The 14,504-nt window shown below is 40.4% G+C and overlaps 1 protein-coding gene across 1 annotated transcript in view; it reads right to left on the bottom strand.

Moving 5' to 3' along the window:
• macrod2 (mono-ADP ribosylhydrolase 2) overlaps positions 1–14,504 on the bottom strand; it is a 401,770-nt gene that overhangs the window by 98,590 nt on the left and 288,676 nt on the right. The window lies entirely within an intron of this gene.

The raw sequence follows: 14,504 nt of genomic DNA, 5'->3' as shown, positions 1-14,504 counted from the left end.
GTTTCCTCTAGCAGCTTATAAAGCTGGATGAATATAGAACAACAGAACAGCACAGAGATTAATCAAAGAATAACACCCGTACGTCAAGTTCTCTCAGTGCCAAAACTAAGCCCAACAGTTTGCTTTTCTCACACTGACCCTGTCAAGTTGCATTTAGAAACAGGCTGTTTCTATTAGCTGTGCCAAGATCGCTTCGTTTTAGAAATGAAAACACGATTAATAGATCTGAAAGAGAACGAACCATACATGTCTCCTCATAGAGTGATTATACAAATGCATTAATCAACGCATTCATCTTCGAGCCGTTTCAACGTATAGCATTAAGAAAGCAAATAGTTAATTACAAGGACAAAAAAGATATTCAAAATTTTTTTTTGTTACTTCAAAGCATCACAACCTGTGACTCTAGCTTTGAAATGCAATGGTCTGTTTTTCCTTGGTTTGGTTTAAGAGGAAAGACTCTGTTTGCATTCTTATTTACCAGTTTTCAGGTTCCGCCTGTCAAGGTAAATCTTTCTTCTGTGGGCTGATTTAAATCTTTTACTGATGCTTTGACCTTTCCAGATGACTGTCTGGGTCTGACACAAACCACAGATGATGAAGCGTGGAAAAGCATCGCCGTTTTTAGCCCTGTGCCAGGCTCAGACCGTGGCACGCGCAGAGGCATACTGAGATTAAAAGTGCAAAACTGTTACATATATCCTAACACAACAAACAATATTTCAAAGAATTACTGCGTGCAAATAGGATTACTTATAATAGACTGACTCATTAGAGGCACGGAAAATCAGAGTATCTCAATTATAAAAATTGATGACACTTTTACATATAGGCAATAGTCTATTGAAGCTGGAATCTAAATTACCCCAGCAGAAGAAAACGATATGAAGGACTATCATAATAAGGAAAGTTACTTCCTGTCAGTCAGCCAAGGTGATCCTGAGCCAGAAGCCTCGTTATCCTCTCTCAGCTTAAAGGCCAAAGTGTCAGTCACCTGACGTTGAACTTCTGCTCTGATTGCACCTTTAACATATAACAGGCTGTGGGAGTGACGGCCTATCAGCGTAATCAATTAAAATCCTTTTTATTAGTTCCTTGGCTGATCCATTAAAGGACTATTGATCACGCTGGTGTGAAATTGCACCAGGTAATCACTTAATGGGATGCTGTCAAAATGTGACACCACTGTGACACATTCATTTATTTGTTTGAAGGGCATTTGATTGCAAGAGGGAAAAGTAGTACACAGTAATGTGGAAAGATTTTAAGCACTTTACGAGGGTTAGATTCATATTCATCACTCAGCAACGTCAGGGAGTTGCCTAATCGGTCCAAAAATCAATCAGTAGCTCGACAATGACCCCAAGCATGCAGCCGGAGTGTTTTCTCAGATTCTCAAGGATCTCGAGGATGACATGGAGAGATAAACATTCAAAATATCTGCCAAATATTGTACCTCGAAACACTGCAGCCAGTGCCCAGAAAAGACCCTTTGCAAAACAATGACACAACCTATTTATCATAAAATGAGCTCAATTTTTAACCTAATATATAGGGAAACAATGGAAGAACTAGTATACAGATTTAATCTGCTTTAGTAACATATTCAGTCAAATTAATGCAGAGTGATGATTATGGCGAGAACCTTAGATGAAAATGAAATGCTACAACATGTCTGTGAACGTTCTCAGTCATCCAGGTCATCGTAGTCTAAGGAGCGTCTGGACTTCTTTAGGTTTCTTGAAGACGTTTCACTTCTCACCTGAGAAGCTTCTTCAGTTCTAAGAGCAACTGGTGGAGAGTCCCAGATTTTGAGCCCTATGGGAGTGTCCCCAAGAGGGTCATGGACCCCCTATTGATCCTCTACTTAATCACACAAGCCAAGGTGTGAAAACGAGTGTGGGTCACAATCAGCCAAAGTTTCAGCTCACTGTGAAACCTAGCCCCACCCTATCATGTGATTTACTGAGGTCAAATGGCCCAGGATGTGAGTGGGTGTTAAGGCATTTGGGAAGGGATCTCAAAACTGGATTATAGATGGCAGACACTTGGTGTCGTAAGCCACCATCCCTGTTCAAAGATGGTCGTTCACAGTGAACATAGATGGCTTCTTTCACCCCTCTTTCAAACCATCTGTCCTCTCTGTTCAAAATGTGAACATTGGCATTCTCGAAAAAGTGACTTCTAGTTTGAATGTTACAACATTCAAACTTTAGTTAGGTTTCATTTTTAAGCACCCCTCTGAAGGACACAGAGAAATGGTTCTGCAAAATGAAGGGCTTGTCTTTTTACAACTGCATTACATTGGCAATGACACGAAGAGCTCCTGACATGAGCTGCTGCTCATGTTCTTGATCAAACTTAATTTAGGTTGTGATGAATTTTCAACCACCAGATGCAGTTGATACAAGCCACCTTATTTCATAAGGTGATAATTTAATTAATGTTTTTAGATGGTAATATACATTAATTTAAGAAGGCAATGCATTTCAAAAAGAGGTGACAGAGGATGCTAAGAGGAGTGACCAGCAGTTGAAGTACTTAAATTTCAAGCAACCATTTTCTGTCAAATGAATTAAATGCAAATCTGTCATTTGTCAACACAAACAAACAAACAAACAAAAACCTGAACATTTAAATCAATGACAAAACAGATTTCATTATATCTGTATTCTACTCATTCTGTGAATTAGTCATTTTGAACATGTTACAATGTTAAAGAGTGCTTTATCATAAACACTCAAATTTAGAGAGCACAGGACAACCTGGTGATCAAGCAAAATACCTTAAATAGCCATCAGCATCACGTCCATAAAAATTCATCTAGTTACACTAAATTGATCGCTCTTTGCTACTGTAGTGCAATTTTTGCAGTGAGACAGATGATAATGGTAGCTTTACCATGCCTATGCAGTTTTGGATTGAAAATATTTCGGAGAACGGTAGAAGAGATAAGGAAGAGCACGCTGAGCAGCAGGAAACACTAAGCGTCCATATGAAGGTGCAACAGCGGGAACCAAGTTACATAAAGAGAAAGGTCGATACTGTGATGATGTCATTGTTAATGCACATTATAAGACTTTGTCAGCAAAAATCATGCTGAAGCTCAATCTACTTTATATGGATCTATCAGGCAGTAAGCGTGCAGTGTAATATTTAAAACCAGTTTACTTTTATTTTTCACTAACCAAAGATATTTCATAGATTTTATATAAACTCTTTAAGAACAACCTCAAAATGCTTCTGCACATAATACTCTATAGTATCACATATAGCAGTAGTGCTTTTAAAGACAGAAAAGAAATGACGAGCGGAATTTAAGCCAAAATCACACTAAATGCAACAAAGTTGCTACAGTAGTTTTCGGAGGCAAACCAGAGAGTGCAGCAATGTAAGAATAGTAAAGCATAACCCACTTCTCATCTTCTTTCCCCATCAACCCTGGGCCACCATTGACGACATTTTTGCATACATACTTTTATATCTGCTTACACTGAATAAGGTCTAATGTTAATTAAGGCCGTCAGCACTATATTTGCAGTCATGACCTATGATTTGTTGTTTAGGTTATTATTTCTATCTCTGGCTGCTCATTAGAAATGAGTCAGCGTGTACGCCTGCACCCTGGTATGGGGCTATAGCTGACATGTAGGCTTGTTGCTGATTTTCTTTGCTCAGAGTGTTCAGAAATTGGTCACCAGGGAAATTACTCTGTTGCCAGGGCTCCTCCCTAATCTATCACATCACTTTAAAGTGGAGCACCTTTCCTCTCAGTATTTCTACACACTTATTTGGTTCAAAATGCATTAGATACAGCACAGAATGAATAAAGTGTGCAATGTTTTCAAGAAAAAAAATTATTTATTTGGACCTTTGGTGTTACGTATAACTCAAACGCACTGACAAATATCTGCATGTTTACAGAGACTGCATTTTCATTTTAAAACTGACACAACAAAGCTTATTAATGCATGATTTATTGAGTGCATATTGTGACTAGAGTTTACCAAATATAGAGCTCATAAAACTTAGTCACTGTTACCGCTAAGTTTGATGGCCTGCAGCTTTTTATCATTTGTTAAACAGCAGGAAATGGCACAATAAAGATAGTTCAACCTGTGGCAAAATGCTGTTGCGTTACTGTACCTGCTGCAGGCACTTCACAGTAGCCACGAGCAGACAGGTTAATGGAGAGAAAAGCATGCATGGGCACAGTGACCGCAGGATCCTGCCGGGGGAGCACCTCGTCTCGGCTGGCTGAGTAAATAGCACTGGACCCGGGGTGGTGCCCCAGTAGGTAGGAGCCTCCTAGCCTGTTTGCAGATGGAAGGTATGCTTATAAATCACAGCAGCATGGGGAGATCTTGCGCAAATGTGACCACAAGTATGTTATTATTCACCAGTGATGCCACAGTGTGGGCTTACATCAGGGCATCAAAAACAGGAATCCAACAGAATCCTCTTTGTTGACTGCTGTAATTCTTTAAGCATGTAGGTCATGCCTGGTTTTTCAGTTTCACAAATTGGCTACCTGCTACTGCAGAAAGGAACATGCCACAGTTACAGATCAGGATATTTAAATATGACACATTAACACCCTTTTATTCTGCATAATACCACAGTCAATACTCTGTGTCATTATGCTAAATGGAGGATGGAGAAATGCAGAGGCTAGGAAACCTGGCACCTAATGGCCCGAGTCCCACCTCAGTTTTCATATGTGCCAAGATCAAATACAACTATTATCACAATTACATCTGTCCATTAAGGTCTCAGCATCATTGGCTGTGTAGGGAATTACTCGCGAGCCAGGATGGATCTTTGCTACTCAAGGGATTATTTCACTTCCCAGGTAGAGTGCACAGAAAGTGCACAGAGTTTCAGGAACGCCATGCTCACTTTTAGGTGCCACTGATGGAAAGCACGTGTGCAAAATCCAGGAGTGACTATGGCAATTCCAGCTCCTCTGATGAGCAGCTGTAAGGGTGAGGATAATGAAACTCGGAACATAAAATGACCGTTTTATGTTCCTGCTGTGTGGACATTTGACGTGTTTGCGTGATCACAAATTGTTACGGTGTCTGCGAAGAAATGCCATGAATCAGCCTTCAGGTAGAGCATTCGTATTGTTACAAACAGAACAGAACATCTCTTTCCTCCTTGAAGGTCCTGCCAGCAATAAATACAAAATTATGCTGCCACAAAGCATTTTCTATCCTTAAGAAATAGTAGGTAACATTTAACAAAAACAGAAATGAAAATATAGACCTTTAGAAGAGTAGTTATCACAATGTTTTTTCTTCAAATCCAGATCCATCTATTTTTTTGTGCAAATGTGAGTCCAAAGGAGCAAATAATCAAAAAGTGGAATCACTGACAGCGGCTATCATTTTAAAGTTTACTTCAGATATACTTCAGTACCCTGAATATTTGCATTTTACTATTGAATCCCCAGCCTATATGGATATAATTATATTACAAAAATAATATACTATAATATATACAAAAGTACATTCTTTATTTTCAGCTCAATAGAATGACTCATCCTCATCACATCCCTTCTCAATGTTACTATAAAAGAAATCTGTAGCTTATTTGCTCAAGCCGTGTTTACTCCAGACACGAGGAAAAGTGGGCTTAGAAAGTTTACAAGTGAGCCCTTAAGCACTTACTAATGGTACAGCGGGACAATCCCGAGTCCTCGCTGACTTAACTAAACACAGATTCGGAAGTAAACAACGGCACACTTTGGGATTGGATCAATGGTAGATAGTAGCTGGACATAATTAACTTTCTTTGGATATAATGGAGCTCAGGCTGCTCTATGATTACCTTCACTGCGCTCACTTCCACAGCACTGATCCCATCTGCACGTGCAAAGGATGCAGTGTTACAGGGGAAGAAAGGCAGGCTGCAGCGTGTCTGTCAGCCAAACAATGACAGTGCTGAGATGGCTGGGCAGAAAAAAGGTGTAAATGCTTCAGCCTTTGGACGGTGCAGAGCGGTGAGGCAAATACACAGAGATGCCGAACTGATGGCTTCTTGATTCATTGATCCATGACCAGCTTGTATGGTTGATCGAGCACAGTTTACCCTGAAGCCTACAGTGCAAAGGTACACAAAGAAAGTGTTTTTTAATACAATCTGATCATGCACTAATAACTATAAAACAACTTTAAAACATTTACAGCTACACTCTATAAGTTGACACGCTTCAAAGATTAAAAATATACATATTGTATTCTGAACCAGTGCAGCGAAAATACAGCAGGAAACCGTTCTCTTTTATTTCTCGTTTCATAGTGAGTTTTCACAGAAAAAATTGTCAACTCATGACAATGATCCCGTCAGTGTCAAGTGGGAACATGATGTGAATCTGAGCTGAAGGTGCATGCAATCAGACGTCGGCTTATATTTATGTATGAGGCCTCCTGCTCAGGATTAGCTGAAATTATATCACTGGCCACTGAGCAACAGAGAGGCAAAGACAAAGGGAAGAAATTCACATCTGTGAGAAAAACTGACCTGTACATGACCCGCACACGGCTGACAGAATTCAAATGAGTGTAGGTGAGAACCATGTCAAGTAAACTCAAAAGCAAAATGCATTCCTGCTGCTCCACTGTACCTCCTCTGTACAGCTGCAGGCAGACTTCTTCTTGGATATATTCAGTTTTTTAAAGTCATATGATATTGATTAAATTATCATGCTTGTGGTGGGTGAAATCAAGACTGCTGTGAAAAGCTGAGAAAGACAGACTCGGATTCGGATTGACAGCCGGAGAATAGAGCTGTGGCTTCGTTCTTCATAGAGCAGTAAATTCATAAATAGCAGCTTGTGGTATTACACTAGTTTACAGTCAAAATGCATTTGAAATGACTGTATATCAAGCATACAATAATCTGGCTTGAACGTTAAGAAAGGGGTTGGCAGGCAGACTAATCTCAAGCAATTTTTGACTGACTGTAAAGGATGCCCATTCACACCCAGTTAGTCTAGCCAGTACCAGTCGCTCAAGCCAGTAAACACAGAAACCAACATGAGCATCTGAGAACACTCACTGATCCATCAATTGCTCATTTACACAGCTTAATGACTGCCTACGAAGACAAATACTCGGAACAAATTGTTCCGCAAGCCATAAAGTAAACAAAAAGTCCTACAAAAGGAAAACGCCTCCGCTTGGTTTAGCCCAGTGACCTCAAGCATGACATCACCAAGTCCACAGAAGTCAGGAAATGGCAGGTAGGCTCCTTTCCTAACCTTTGACCTGAGTATGAGTAACAGGAAGTAAGAACAAAGGAACAAACAGTATTTAAGTTTAAAGCATAATAAAAGAAATGTTGACAACATATGGCTGCACATTTGTTTTAACCTGCTAAACTGCTTTCATGCAACAAAATGCTAACACAAACAAACCGGGGATGGTAAGTGAAGTGGTGTTACCTTAGCAATGGCAAATCAGAGCATGTGTGCAAAAAGCAATATGCTGTGATGTGTAAAATTAACATGCACAAAGCGAGCAGTGAGTATGAAAGTCCTCACCCACTCGTCACATCAAGACTTACTAATTTTGGGTTACTGAACTGAAATTGATGGTTGGCTGTAGTTTGTATGTTATGCTGCTAGGTCAGTCCTGATGCCAAACGTTCTTCATTGACACTACAAATGACTAAAACACATTTTGAGCCCAGAATATTGGCAAGAAAAGCCCGAATGGGGGCAGGTGCTAATTTTCGAAGCGCCACTCTTCCTAAACTATTCATCCAATTTTGATTGCATCATCGAAAAAGCAGCTTGTGTAAAAAGCGGTTGTCAAATTTCTTCTTTTACTTGGATGGATGTAGAGAAGGAAGACATGCAGAGAGTTGGTGTGACAAAAGAGGGTCTTAGGGATGGGATGAGATGGAAGTAGATAATCCGCTGTGGCGACCCCCTAAAGAGAGCAGCCGAAAGAAGAACGTGCTGCTGAATGTACCGTCAATCACATTCAGCAGAACTTGCACAAGTAAATGCCTGAACTGTTCACACTTACTCTATGGGTACCCCATGCAGACTGGAGGAGCCAGCGATTGAACCACCAAACTTCTGATTAGTAGAAGACCTGCGCTACCTGCTCTTCCTGATCTTGCAGCCACCTCAAGTGATGACACAAACAGATCTACTTTCTTGACATCCTACCTAACACAACATCTTGATCTGACCTGGCAGTCTGGCCTCTAAATAAAATCTGTGCAATGTTTGTGCTGGAATAACCTTACTATGCTTTCTAATATTTCAGAATACGTATTCTCTAGCTAAATAGACTATTTCAGATTTTTATGATGTTACACAATGAAGAAAGCTAAAAAAATCACTGCATGAAGCGATCAGAAACAGATGAGAAGGTTACAATTTAGGATTAAAACAAACTGAAACAGCGTCCATAAAATGTAAAAAGTTAAATATCTTAAAATGCCCAATAAGCTATTTTAATTATCATACTTGGAATCAGCTCATAAATATTTTAACTTCAAAGCAGATAACATCTGAAAAACTGTTAACCAATGTTATTTACTGGAAAGCTAACACTTAGACTGTTGTTAGAGGCAGAGCAGAGCACATTTTAAAGCAAAAACTTGTATATTTTGTATCGGGTGGCTGTAGCTCAGGTGGCAGAGCAGGTCAGCCACTAATCAGAAAGTCGGTGGTTCGATCCCAGGCTGCCTCCTAGCTGCATGCCAAATATCCTTGGGCAAGATACTAACCCCATGTTTGCCTACTGGTGGTGGTCAGAGGGCCCGGTGGCGCCAGTGTCCAGCAGCCTCGCCTCTGTCAGTGCGCCCCAGGGCAGCTGTGGCTACAATGTAGCTTGCCATCGCCAGTGTGTGAATGTGTGTGTGAATGGGTGAATGACTGAATGTAGTGTGAAGCGCTTTGGGGTCCTTAGGGACTAGAAAAGCGCTATACAAATGCAGGCCATTTACCATTTGTATCTGTCTGGTTGTCCTGTACGAACAATCAATCAAACACTGCATAAATAGTGGAAATTAACATACACCAGTTTAGTTCTCCTACTAGAAATAATGGTGCAAAAGCAAATACTGCCCCAAATTTACACTGTGGGCCACTAGGGTATCAAAAATCTTTCATTTTAACATGCAGCTTCTGTTTGAATGCAGGTTTTTATTTGACAATTTATAGTATCTAACATCCGCTTCCTTTAAAGCCTTGAACTTTGCTTTGATTACAATCCTTAGCCTGACATAATTATGATGATCTTATGAAATTTTTATTGTATTTAGCACAAGAGGCATGACATTATAAACCAAAGAGGCATTTTGATTGAATCCTGAGATTGGAGGAAAGAAAGTGATAAATAGAGGAAAATGTATTTGTGGTAATTTTGAGCATCATGTTTGATTTGAATATTTGAGCCTCAGCGCCGAGCAGAGTATAAGACATCATTCAAAATGCCTCGGGGCCTCTAAAGCCTGTGAATATTTCAGCGAGAGCTTAAGATATGTAGAGCATGCGTGCGTGGTGTTTAGCATTAGGAGTCATTTGCATTTTGGTGGGTTAAATTACAGGTGGTCATAAAGAAAGTGATCAAAGACATGAATAGGAGGATTCTGTCTGAATCTATCAAGCTGCTGTTTCATGGGGTATCTCAAAGAGAGAGAGCCTCTGAAATACTGAAGATAAAACGGCGTTAAAGGAACAAGCCAAGCCATATATCCTATGAAAGGTAAAAAGGGAGCATACATGGATTTTCAAATATCCATACCCCGTGTCAAACTGTCTCAGTCGAGATTAGCAGCATATGGAGCTAGAAGGTTAGTATTATCAGTAATCCTAAAATATAGCTCGTGATTTGTACCGTAAGAACAGATGATTCCCAAGTGGCTGATCTAAACGAATAGTAAAACAATCAGCGAGCATTTTTCAAGAGACACTAATTTCCATTCACAAATCAACTTCAATAGCACATTTAATCAGGGAAAGGAAGGGGAGGAAGGGTGCTGGTCATGGCGAGTGAAAGCCAGCCTATGGTACCCTTCCAATGTAAGGCTACTAATTAAACATTTTTCCTTTCAAGCCGCCCTTCAACATTTCAAAAGCACCATATCAAAGTGGCTTCAAAGTCAAAATCCCACTCTGAATTTTGAGTTGACAGAACGGCACGAATATGAAGACTGTATGCCCCCTGTCTTTGTGGCAGGACCGATGTGAAACTAAAATCACGTCAGCTGCAGCATGCATACTAATGGCCCGGTCACACTCAGGCTGTGTCCAGTTACAAGAGCCCCAAACCCACCCAAGTGCTTTCAACCACGTTACTTTGCCACCGTCAACACAGGAATGATTGCTCGGTTGAAATCAACCCCTTTTGTTGCCCTGCATTATTTACAGTAGTAAAGGGTCACCTACGGCTGAACTGTACACTGGTTTTTAAGGGAGTCAGTGTTACAAGATAACACGCAGAACGAACAATAGCGTGTGGTCAGCGGGGTGGCAAAATGTGGTTGATGTGAAAATAGAGATTAGGCATAGCTGTGCACCAGCAGTCACCCAGAATCAAGGAGGGACTGTCACTGAAGGAGCTGACATCACGAGTGACTACACCAGATAATAACTGAATATAGCATTTAGGCCATTCCCACAGTTAAAATATGACTAAGTAGTATTTTCCCAGCAAGGCAACCGTATTAGAAGCATCAAAGAGAGTGGTTTCACTTCTATATCTATTTTCCTTAAGATAATGAGATAAGTTTGTTTATATAAAATCACCTTTGGGAATTATTTAAGGTTTCTATGCTTAATTAAGGAGCTCTGTGATTCATTTTTGTTGGATTACTCTATTAAGTTTCTAAATGTATAAAATAGTAAAGCTCAGTGAAATATTACCCAGATGAATCAAGCAAAGAATCATAACATATGATAAAAGAGGCCATAACCACATTCCCCACAGCACTATATACAGAATAAAAACTAACATTCATTAAAAGACCCAACCTCATTAACTGCAAATCGAATTGCACACTCCGCCCTGGTGTAGCACTGACCCCTCGGATGCACAGTAAATACATAATTATTATTGAATCACAGGGACACGTTTCCCAATTAGAAGAGTGAATGTTTGTCTTTTTTCCTGCGTACTTTACGGCAATGCATTTGACGTAAGACGAGGTTAAGTCTGTTTCTTCCGATTTCTTCTTTGGCCTTGTGCTTTAGGAATAATTACTCAAAGACTCGAAGCAAGCAGCGTTTTTTTGTTTTTTTTTCAGCTGGGATTTTAATGGACTTAATGAACTCCCTTTGTTAACAGAAGCTCAGGGTGCTCTGTGATTGCCTTCATCGTGCACAGTTCTGCAACACTTGATATCTCGTCTCATTTGCTCCAGTGATACATAGCCTGTGTGAACTCCGGTGATGCAATATTGTGAAGGAATAAAAGACAGGCGGCAGCATGTTTGTGAGCCAAGGTAGACCGGAGCGAGATGAATAGGCATTAGAAAAAGATGCACAGCGGCAGACAGATAACCAGTACCCAGGATAACTGGAAAGATTTTTTGTTCTTTTTCTAGCCGTTTCCCTCTGCTGCCACGGATTGTGCTTGGGTAGGCTAAACATGCGACTGATCTATCTCCCCACTGAATGTGCAGGGATGAAATTGATATCGATCTCCTACATGGTGCTTGATAAATCCACAAATAAATCCCACAAAAAACAATAAGAATAATAATCTCAACATGTTAAAGTTTCCTTTAATGTATGCAGAGACTAAGCTATGAAATTGGCAGAAAATGAAACGTATAAAGCCTGTGCTTGATTAAACAGTTAATCTCAAAATTAATTTGCTCATTTGAGATCCATTTGCTAAAATCTAAGATTTCAATATCACACATGCAGTCAGGGAATCCACAAGAAGCATATCAGTGCTGTGGTTTGAGTATGAAAACCTGTTTATCCATGTAGTTCATGGGCAGACTAGGCCCCAGCAGCGCACGTTCGTTTTAAGCTCCCACAACATTAAGCCATAAATCTGAGCTTGCCCAGAGGTAAGAGCAACCAACACTAATTAACAGCAGCGGTATGAGAGGTCAAGGCCTATGTCGTTTTAGCGTGAGAAAACATTATTTTTCAATTTATAGTATATGCGCTGGCCTGGTACGCTTTAAGTAATAAAGCTTGCGGTAGTGTGGGCATGAGCACTAATGTATTTGCTTTACTGTATACTAAAGGGTGCATGTCTCTAAAGTAAATTAATTCCAGCAGTATGAACATAAGTGCTTTCAAATGAGGTGGCTAAATTGTCCTTATAGAAATGACACCTTAGATACAAGAGCCACCTCGGGGAATGTCCATAAAGCCAGATTGCTGATACAAACTAACGCTCAATTTAGGCACACAGCTCAGAATCGGTTTTCAATGAATATGTCTAGCCCTTAAAAGGACTTTGGTCCAAGGACACAGTAAGCTCTGAGGAGGTCAGCTCTCCCTCTGTGCAGACCTGTGGGCCATTCTCTCACACTTTGATCTGGGCTCTGATGATGCTGTGGCAGGCACAGACTCAGGAGTAGAAGGATTAGGGACAGGAGGGACATGGAGAGTGACAGCTTGCTTTGTATTCATTTTATCCCTTATTTTGGGCATAACGTCAGACAGCATGCATACCGATAGCTTCTCTGAGGTGTTTCTTTTTTTAGCTATCAAATCCTCAACCCCTTAAAAGAGAGATCAAAGGCGAGGCAGGCTCATTGATAACTGTATAATGGCTCACTTTGAGAGAACAGGCTTTTTGCTAAGATGGGCGCGTGGTGGAAACTGCAAACTATTAGTCATGCTGTCGGCTCATTTCCATATGTGTTTTATTGTCTCGTGAGCAAAGGCTACTGCACCTACTCACACTTATTGCACTCATGGTAGATCTAATGATATTCGTACCTACGGCAAAAACAAAGGGCCTTGTATCTCATTGTCTCTGTATGAAATACGTCTTGAAAGGTGACAACAATAATACACGTTTCATTTTATGCGTCTCTTTGATGAGCCTATAGCACCTCTGCTTGTCTGGGAACATGGAGCTACATAAAAGCACAGCTTTCTCAGAAATTACTGTTATTACTGGCTGAATAACAGTTCACTAACTCACAGAGCTTACACAAGATCTACAAACAGCAAGTTCATATACGTGTTTTTTTTCCATTTTTCTTTTGTTTCTTTTTACAGTGTCAGCAGTGGTGATATGTGTGAGGCCAAATTCATAGTTAAACATGAAACTAAAATAACATTTATTGCAAATTTCCTTTCTTCATTTTTAGTTGATGACAGTTTAAGATATAAGCCACAGTTTGAGTATAAAGTGATCACATTAATATTGTAGCATAGCAGGCGTCATATTGCATTATGCATCAAGAAATGTCGCTCTCCTTTATTTGATGCCAGCTGCCAAAATAAAAAAATCCAATAATGCTAAATAATATTAGCTTTCCTTGGAGCTTCTATGTGAGATTATACACAAAGTCCCACCTGATATCACTGTGTGTTGTTAAAGCCACAGTAAAGAGAGTTTTACGACTACCATTTCATTGTAATATTGAAAAGAAAAGTATTTTCAGTGGGACTACAATTTAGGTGGGGGACTCGTCCTGCTCTCGCCTTCTCCCTGACTCGTGCTTTTTGAGAACTTTGCAGGATAGACACCGGGTGTTTTAGATGTAAACACGGCATGAAAGTGATTGCGGTGGAATGAACTGCACTGAGGATACCCTTCAGACCTTGTCTCATCCATTGTCCCCACATTTTTACTCATCTAAAACTGCACATACACTGAACCTATCTGACATCTGAACACAGAGGTGTCTTCTTGCCAACCTCGAGGGGAGAAGATAATAAACTTGTCACGTAGCAAACTTCCTTTATTCATGACAGGTACAGGGATATTGGGGATCAACAGATGTGAAAGAATCGGTAGGAGTGCTCCCGAAGGCTTGTTGCCATCTTCAAGTAGTCCTGTCACTTTTACACTACAGTGCAGGATATGGATATAAAGTATGAGGCTATAAAAGCAGTGTTTTGAAACATTGGGGCGTTAGTGGATTTATTGAGTGTAAAAGCCTTTTGAAGGATTGCCTGTTCAAAGTATCTACCTTTAAATCCCAGAGGAGATTTATTTCACCAAGGATTCTGGCCTAATCAAAATCTGCCCACAGACAAGCTGGTTACAAGTTAGATAGCTTTCTACAAGCATGGTGACTCAGAGAAAATATACACTAATATACACATTCGGCACCGCAAATTATGGAGGGATATGAAGGAGTGAGGGGCTATTGTGTGACTGCATGAGGCGGTGGTCATCATTAAAGTGCTTAATAGACCATGACGCCTGTAGGACCTGACAGGCAAGCTGGGCAGAGTGGAGGTTCCAGAGAGAGGGTCACCTTCATGTAGAGACAGCTCTGTCACACTGGGGTCGTGAAGAGAGCCACTCTGCCACTGTGGCCTGGCTCAGACAATACAT

The sequence above is a fragment of the Astatotilapia calliptera genome, chromosome 13 (genome assembly GCF_900246225.1).
Source record: "Astatotilapia calliptera chromosome 13, fAstCal1.2, whole genome shotgun sequence".
Classification (NCBI taxonomy): Eukaryota; Metazoa; Chordata; class Actinopteri; order Cichliformes; family Cichlidae; genus Astatotilapia; species Astatotilapia calliptera.
Note: the sequence above shows the minus strand (reverse complement) of the source record. Positions and strands in the feature narration are given on the sequence as shown.